We start from the raw sequence: 8,590 nt of genomic DNA, 5'->3' as shown, positions 1-8,590 counted from the left end.
TTCTCAACAGATACAGGTGATAGTTTTAGCAAATGACTCAAATATTTGTCAAGCTAAAGTATCAACCCTGCTGGGCGAGACCCAGACAAATCAAGAGTAATGAAGGTGCCAGGCAGAGTTTAGATGGTCTTGCCTATCAGTACATCAATGTCTGTAAGATTTCTGCAGGTCTAATGCAATTTTTTCAACAGCCTATTATCCCCCCATCCTAAAAAGACAATAGGAATTCCTTATCAGGTTGAAAAATGGGCCTGAGGCCTTCCTCAATGAAGAAAAAAACAGTTTTGAAAAAGACCAAAGAGTGCTTCAATCAGATTACATTCTTCAAAAACCAGGCTAGTAGATAGGGTAGATATACCCCCTATACTTCAACAGAAGAAAAACTCTTACGAATATTTTTGACAAAAATGTGGAATCATTCTTGGAGATGGTTTTCTGTAAGTTTTAGATTTAAGAAAAAAATAATTATAAGGATTGTAAGCATTAGAACATCAGAACTTTCACATGCACAGTTCTTATAGGACAATGAATTTCTACTACACTTTACACAATCGTACTTTCTGTATTTATAGAAAAACTTATATATATTTTTTTTAAATACATTCTCTTGATGAAAAAATGCTAGGAACAGAGAATTATTTTTTCATGAGAAAACATGGCTAAGGCCATGACAGGGTCAAACTCTTCCCCTCGAGACCTGCCAGTGTGCCATGATTATTTCCTTGAAGAGCTACCATTTGGAGTCAAATTGTGGAGAAATATTCAATCTCTTTTCCTTGAATGTTCTTCCCTAATGAATACTGAGAAAGTTCTAGTTATCTGTGCAGGAACAGAACCAAACATCTTTAAACACTTTAAAAAAAATAATGAAACAATCATTTTTCTTGTTATTTTTTCAGTGGCAGATATGTTCTGAAAGCCTCAAAACAAGTTCCACTACTCCAACAAGTACTTCATTTTCTTAAAAGCATCTGAAGGAAAAAATCATAAACCTTTTATCAAAATTGGCAGGGTTTTTTTTCAGTGCCAAAGATCCACAGCAGATATTTAGATATGTCAGAAGAAAAAAGATAAAGGTGTCTTGCTTCAGGCTGTAGGATAGCTTACATTTTCTTCTAATATATATTTTTGAAATAGATTTAAAGTCAAGCCTGCCTTCTAGAAGGACCTATTCAAGATTTATCATAGTTATTAAAGATACTGCAATTAGTAAAAACTATCTGATGACTTCTGAACAGTGAATGCTGTACCACTTACCTAAAGGATGACGCACCTATGTTTAGATAAAGTCAGGAAATGTCTGAGGACCCTTACTGCCACATGACGGATGCACAGACTGCTAAGTCCCTGGGTTGGTTATCTTCAGAAGGGACATTTTGTCTTAGATTCCTGTTGCACACGCAATGTGACGAAGACAAAGACTTTAAACATGGCCACCGAGGAATAGAGTCTGCCCAGAGACAACTCCTCAAGGACATTGCGCAGGCACGAGATATGTAAATGAATTCTCAGAACTGTAATGAATATGTAAACCATTTCTTGGAAAACTGAGTAGCTTGTATAAAGGGGGGACCGAAAAGTCCCCTCGGGGTGCATGACTTTGGCGGAGCGATCCCCCATGCACCCAGCGCTGCCGAATAAAGATAACCTCCGCTCGCCTGCGTATTGCTGACTGATTCTTCAATTCACCAGGACAATTTAAAGTTGCTCTGCAGCTTTAACTAAGAGGGCTGGGTTGTCCAACCCGGACAATGGTAACATATGTCCTCGGTCCTTTAAAAATCCCTCCACACAGGAGGGGATATTTTGAGTATTGCAACCGTAGGGAAGCATGTAGGGGTCTCTCTGGGGCAACAGGGCATCCCCCAGGTGGGAAAGGGGGACACCGGTCTGGTTGTCCGATCAGCATCAGGGATGGGAGCAGCGCAAGCAAGAAATTAGGTCTTGCACCTGCAAAAGCGGCCCAAACCTTGTTTTCATCACGTGGCTGGTAAAAACAGATTATTTTGCCCCCCTAAAAGCTGCAGGCTCGGGAGTCATATGTTTGCGGGTGGGCAGGAGGGGGAATTCCCACTTACCAAGTTATCCCTCCTTGTTGCTGCAGGAGATGACCATGAAAGCCAAGGAAAACACAACTCTACAAACACAAAGAAATGCAGCAGGGGAATGAGAGAGGAGCCTGGACTTTTGCCTCCAACAAGCCCGTAAGATTTGAAACCACGCGGATGCTTTTCTCTAAGCTGGGTGCAGCGGGTTTGGTGGTGGTTTAATCCCTCCTCCTTGGCTGGGAAAACCCGGGAGCTGAGAGGAAACAAAAATCTTAATTTGGTTTTGAAAGAGTGCAAGGGTGGGGAATTATCTCTAAATCCTGCCCTCCCCAACGCGTGGGGATTTAACCCCTGCCTCTCCGCTGAAGGAGGGAGCAGAGCTGATTTCTGCAGCTTCCTTGCTCCATCACTCCCCAGCTGGTGGCAGTGGGTGGAAGTTCCCGAGGGAGGCCATGGGACCAAGCCTTGGTGCTGGGGGACACCAAGCAGCCTTGCGTTGGCTCTGGGAGCGTTGCAGCTCGGCTGCATATGGGAGGACACAGGAAGGGGCTGGATCAGCTGGATGCTGAAGGCGAAGGGGAGAAGGGGTTGCTCCAGGAATCCTGGATGCGTTCCGAGCAGGGGCTGGGCAAGGGGGTGCTGGTGTGGGGCAGGCAGAGCCCCGCTGCATTGCCAGGTCCATTGAGGCACGCAACAGCCCCCTGCCCCGGGGCTCTGTCCGCACCAAATCCTGAGCCAGAGACTCCAGGTGATGGGCACAGGGAGGGAGGGAGAGACTGAAACGGGGTGCCCTGCCTCCCAGCGCAGAGCCAGTCCCTTTACTGGGACCAGTGCAAGGAGCAGAGAGAGGGAGCACCAGTGCCTGCCCTTGCCCTATCCCCATGCATGGGGTTGTGCCACATAGGGGCATGGGGAGACCAGAGCTGCTCCCAGTTCCTGGCTCTTCCCTGGATCAGCACATCTGTCCCAAGAAGGTGGAAAAGGTCTGGAAAGGCTGAGCTCTGTCGGGCAAGAGCTAGCTGACCCCTTTTCCCAAGGGGAAAACCCTGCAGGAATGAAGGAGGCTGCTTTTTCCCTTGCACAGATGCCCATAAAAAGAGCACTGGACAGGATTGCCCAGGATTTATCCCAGGAAAACAGCTCAGCACCTTCTTCTTCCCACGTAGGCTCCAGCAGAGCATCCCCATTACTGCTGAGAGGGATGGAAAAGCATGGCCACAGCAGAGCAAGCACAGGTGAGGGAGAGTCTCTCCTTTGGGGTGGGCAAGTACATTCTGGCTGACCTTAAACATCAGTACCAGGTACCTTTTCCTCAGTCCAGTGGGGCTGTACAAGCTTCTCTGTAAACGCAGCTGTGAGTTACCACCTTCCTGCAACTCCTTTTGGATCAAGAAGTGCCCATATAGCGGCAGTGGATGGTCAGGATGCAGGAGAGGCGGTGAGGACCAGAGCATGGCACCCATGGTGGGCATGCTACAGGACAGAGCCTTGGGTGCAGGATGCCCATCTCAGAAACACAAGGAAGGTGGAAAGTCACAGCAGGGCGTGGGGTTTTGTGTCTCCGAGAGACAGGAAAAGGCACAGAGGACAGGCTGGAGAGGTTGAGCCCAGCCTGACTGAGCTCCTTCAGCTCCATCAGCCCTGCCAGGCATTTCTGAGCATTTAACAACCCTCAGTATTTTGCAGTGTCTTTGGTTTCCCTCCCCATAAGCTTAGCCAGCTGCTCTCCGAGCCTTTACCATCTATGATGTCCCGTGCGTGTGTGTGTGCACGCCCATGGGGAGCCCAGGCACACAAGGAGAGATACCCATGGTGAGAGGACAGGCCCGTGTTACCCAGTTCTGCAAGATCTGCTGGGGATGAAGGATGCAAAACACAGTCCATTTTCACCTTTCCTAACCTGATCCACAACAGCTTGCAACTCCAGGGTACCAATGAAGAATCCCAAAGTGGCGCGGAGACATCCAAGAGGCAAATAAGGAAAAGCGGTTAATTTGGCTAGGGAATACAAATAGAAAGTAAAACCGAGTTGGTGTTAAATGAACTCGGGGGTTTTACTAGCACCACGAGCATGTAAACATGCATCTTATTTTTTCATCTTTCTCCTAATTTTTCCTTTTAGAGGCGATGACCAAATTGCAGCCAGGGTGGCAGCATGTTGCAGTGTAAATCGGGCTGGTCTGGCTCTTCCCCCCAAATAAATCCTTGCGTTATCCTGAGTGGGCAACAGAGGCTGTGCAGCCGGGGATGGAGCGATGGAGTCAGAGGAGCAGCAAACAGCCAGAAGAGGGTTTTACTGCTGCAAAAAATAAAGTGGTAAATCTGGGGGGCATTCTAAAGGAGGCAGGAAAGGTCAAGTGGAAGGGTTAATTCTTGAGGATGACAAGGGTGAAGAAAACTTCCAACAGTGTCAGGATGGCCGAGTGGTCCAAGGCGCCAGACTCAAGGCTCTGCTGTCCCTGCCTGTGGGTATCTGGCCCCCGAATGGAGGCGTGGGTTCAAATCCCACTTCTGACCCACCTTTTCTCCTGAAAGCTGAGGTTTTAAATCATTTTTTAAACAAATAATCCTTCCGTTATGCCCGCACCTGAGTCTGGCAAAACGCTGATTCTCCATTTCCTCTCCCCACCCCACCCCCCCCGCCCCCAAAGCCACGGTGCGGTACCAATCTCCACTGTTCACCCATCGCCAGCTGCACCCACACGTGGAAGAAAACCACAGGGAGGGACAGGCGGTGGCAGCGGGGTGCACGCGGCCCCACAGGTGGTGGTCGGCACCAACACCCACCTGCCGCTTCCCTGGTGGTCTAGTGGTTAGGATTCACCACTCCTGCTGCCATGGCCCAGACTCAATTCCCGGGCCAGGCTGATCTTGCTTCTTTTTAAGAGTCACTGCTTTAATTGTCATGGGTAACAAGTTGATGAGGGATGGGTTTAGCGGAACTCAGGTATCACTGTCCTGGGGTAACTTAGACCGGTGGGACTTCTTCCCCAGCTTGCAGCCATTCCCATCACCTGCTGGTAGTTAAAGTATGCATATTCAAGAATCTATAACCGCCTACTTGCAGCATGGGGGCGGTGAAAGCCTGTATTTCTCTAAGGTCAACAAACACTGACAGATTCTCAGTAACAAAACACTGAGCCACAGCCCAGACCCTCACCACCCTTTCCTTCAAGAGAACCCACCACCACCACCACAGGCTTCTGTATATTCGGACTTTATTGCAATGCTACGCTGACTCTTTCATCTGGCAGACTCCCCACTCCACCTGGCGCATTGCTCCGATCTTCCCAAAGTGGTGGTTGCACAGCTCTTGTCAGCAACTGGGGAGCCTCGGGGCCTTCATTCCTCTCCCTTGAGCTTTAGAACTTGTTTGCCAGCCAGCCAGAGCTCAAGGGAGGGACGGTGTTGTCTCTAGCGCCTGTTTCTAGAGAGCACGGAGGTGCTGTCTAGGTCCCAGCACATGGCCTTGGCCTGCATGCGCTGCAAGGCAGCTTTGGCTTGCTTGAGGCTGCTGGCAAGGATGTCCCTTGGCCGCTTGCTCTTGGTCAGCCCCTGTCCGTAGGCCATGACAACAAGCCCCTTCCGGTGGAAGAGAAGCCACGTGGCCTTGGCGCTGGTGCGGCGGGCACGTTTCAGCAGAGTGTTTTTCCTCTGCTTCTTTGCAGGCCGACGCTTCACCTGGCTCAAGGGCTTCCCCGCCTTGGACAGGGATCTCTTGTGCTGGAGGCCTCTTCCGCGCTGGGTCTTTCCTCCGCGCTGGGTCCTCCTTCCCCGCTGGGTCCTCCTCTTTCTTTGCGTCGCAGATGCCATAGCTCAGCCTTGCCACCACGCTGGCCAGACGCCTCAGTGCTGCGGGACACCCCAGCGCCCCAATTGATACCCGCGGGCATGCAAATGAGGGGGGGGTCCGAGCCCTGCCATTGGCCAAGTGACCAGTGGTGACACCCCCCCAAGTCACAACGTAGAGAATCCTGGCCCGCGTCACTGGGGTCCCTCGTGCCCATGGCAACCAGGCAACCGCAAGGGCTGAGGACTGCCACGACCCCTCACTCCTCTGTGACACTCACCCTCCCAATGGAAATCTTCCACCCATCCTAAAAGAACAGCACTTATTTCTTGGAGTTTCACCCCAGTCTCAAAAGTTTTGGCTCACAGTTGCACGACCTTGCCAAGTACACGCCGACACGTGTCCTGGGAGTCTTCTGGGCAAGCAGGTAAAGCATGACAAGAAAACCCTTGGAGAGAGCATCTTTCCTCAACAGAACCTGCCTGCACGTCTTAGACCCGTGTCTGCCAGCTTGAAGACTCATTATAGCTAATTGCTTTGTCAACAAACCCACCCAGGTACACCCCCGGTTTTTCCCTCCTGGTGCTTTACATACATAGCTCATGTCCACATCCACATGTCGACACTCACGCAACCTCGCACTTCCCATGCTTCTTTCGAGCTCCTCCGTGCACTGTCAACACCACAGTTGATGTCCCACACCAACATCTACCAGCTGTCCTTCTGGAGGACCAAACCCTGACTTTTTTCCTCTCCCCCCTTTGTAAAGAAAAAACAACATTAAAGCTAGAAGACAACTACTTAGAAGCAAAAAACGGTCCCTTCTTGCCCCGTCCCATGTGTGCTGATTCGATCTGGTTTTCATCCCTCCCACTGTCCTTCTCCGAGCCTCATGTCACAGCTGCTTTCAGGTGGAAGGAAACTCCATTTCCAGTAATCTTCAGGGAAGCAGCAGACCGGAGCAGGAACATGGGAGGAACTTCTTTTGAATCCTCCAGTTTCCCTTCTGCCTTCAGATATTTGATGACTAAATTCATAAACCCCCACAATATTGTTGAGATTTGAGTGGCGTAGAGCATGGTGTTGAGGTTGTCTCTGCACAGGTGACTGCAGCTGTTGCAATAGAAGAATTAAAGGCACTGGTACTGAAAGAAGATATAATAATAATAATAATAATAATAATACCACCAAAGCTGCACTGTGCTCTCAGCCTTTCTGTCTGGATGGCCGAGGAAGACATCCAGACATCTAAAGACCAAACTTTTATAGCACAAGGAAATGAGTTTGCTTCTGCTTTGGTGCACGTAGCTCTGGGCTGCAAGGCAAGAACCGAAAGCACTGCAGGAAAAAAAACCCAAACCAACAAACCCCAACTCTCTGTGAGCGTAGCTGTGAGTTACCACCTTCCTGCAACTCCTTTTGGATCAAGAAGTGCCCATATAGCGGCAGTGGATGGTCAGGATGCAGGAGAGGCGGTGAGGACCAGAGCATGGCACCCATGGTGGGCATGCTACAGGACAGAGCCTTGGGTGCAGGATGCCCATCTCAGAAACACAAGGAAGGTGGAAAGTCACAGCAGGGCGTGGGGTTTTGTGTCTCCGAGAGACAGGAAAAGGCACAGAGGACAGGCTGGAGAGGTTGAGCCCAGCCTGACTGAGCTCCTTCAGCTCCATCAGCCCTGCCAGGCATTTCTGAGCATTTAACAACCCTCAGTATTTTGCAGTGTCTTTGGTTTCCCTCCCCATAAGCTTAGCCAGCTGCTCTCCGAGCCTTTACCATCTATGATGTCCCGTGCGTGTGTGTGTGCACGCCCATGGGGAGCCCAGGCACACAAGGAGAGATACCCATGGTGAGAGGACAGGCCCGTGTTACCCAGTTCTGCAAGATCTGCTGGGGATGAAGGATGCAAAACACAGTCCATTTTCACCTTTCCTAACCTGATCCACAACAGCTTGCAACTCCAGGGTACCAATGAAGAATCCCAAAGTGGCGCGGAGACATCCAAGAGGCAAATAAGGAAAAGCGGTTAATTTGGCTAGGGAATACAAATAGAAAGTAAAACCGAGTTGGTGTTAAATGAACTCGGGGGTTTTACTAGCACCACGAGCATGTAAACATGCATCTTATTTTTTCATCTTTCTCCTAATTTTTCCTTTTAGAGGCGATGACCAAATTGCAGCCAGGGTGGCAGCATGTTGCAGTGTAAATCGGGCTGGTCTGGCTCTTCCCCCCAAATAAATCCTTGCGTTATCCTGAGTGGGCAACAGAGGCTGTGCAGCCGGGGATGGAGCGATGGAGTCAGAGGAGCAGCAAACAGCCAGAAGAGGGTTTTACTGCTGCAAAAAATAAAGTGGTAAATCTGGGGGGCATTCTAAAGGAGGCAGGAAAGGTCAAGTGGAAGGGTTAATTCTTGAGGATGACAAGGGTGAAGAAAACTTCCAACAGTGTCAGGATGGCCGAGTGGTCCAAGGCGCCAGACTCAAGGCTCTGCTGTCCCTGCCTGTGGGTATCTGGCCCCCGAATGGAGGCGTGGGTTCAAATCCCACTTCTGACCCACCTTTTCTCCTGAAAGCTGAGGTTTTAAATCATTTTTTAAACAAATAATCCTTCCGTTATGCCCGCACCTGAGTCTGGCAAAACGCTGATTCTCCATTTCCTCTCCCCACCCCACCCCCCCCGCCCCCAAAGCCACGGTGCGGTACCAATCTCCACTGTTCACCCATCGCCAGCTGCACCCACACGTGGAAGAAAA

Source organism: Falco punctatus (genome assembly GCF_963210335.1).
Source record: "Falco punctatus genome assembly, contig: scaffold_46, whole genome shotgun sequence".
In the NCBI taxonomy this organism is placed as follows: domain Eukaryota; kingdom Metazoa; phylum Chordata; class Aves; order Falconiformes; family Falconidae; genus Falco; species Falco punctatus.
The sequence above is the reverse complement of the archived record's forward strand: the minus strand, read 5'-3'. Positions refer to the sequence as shown.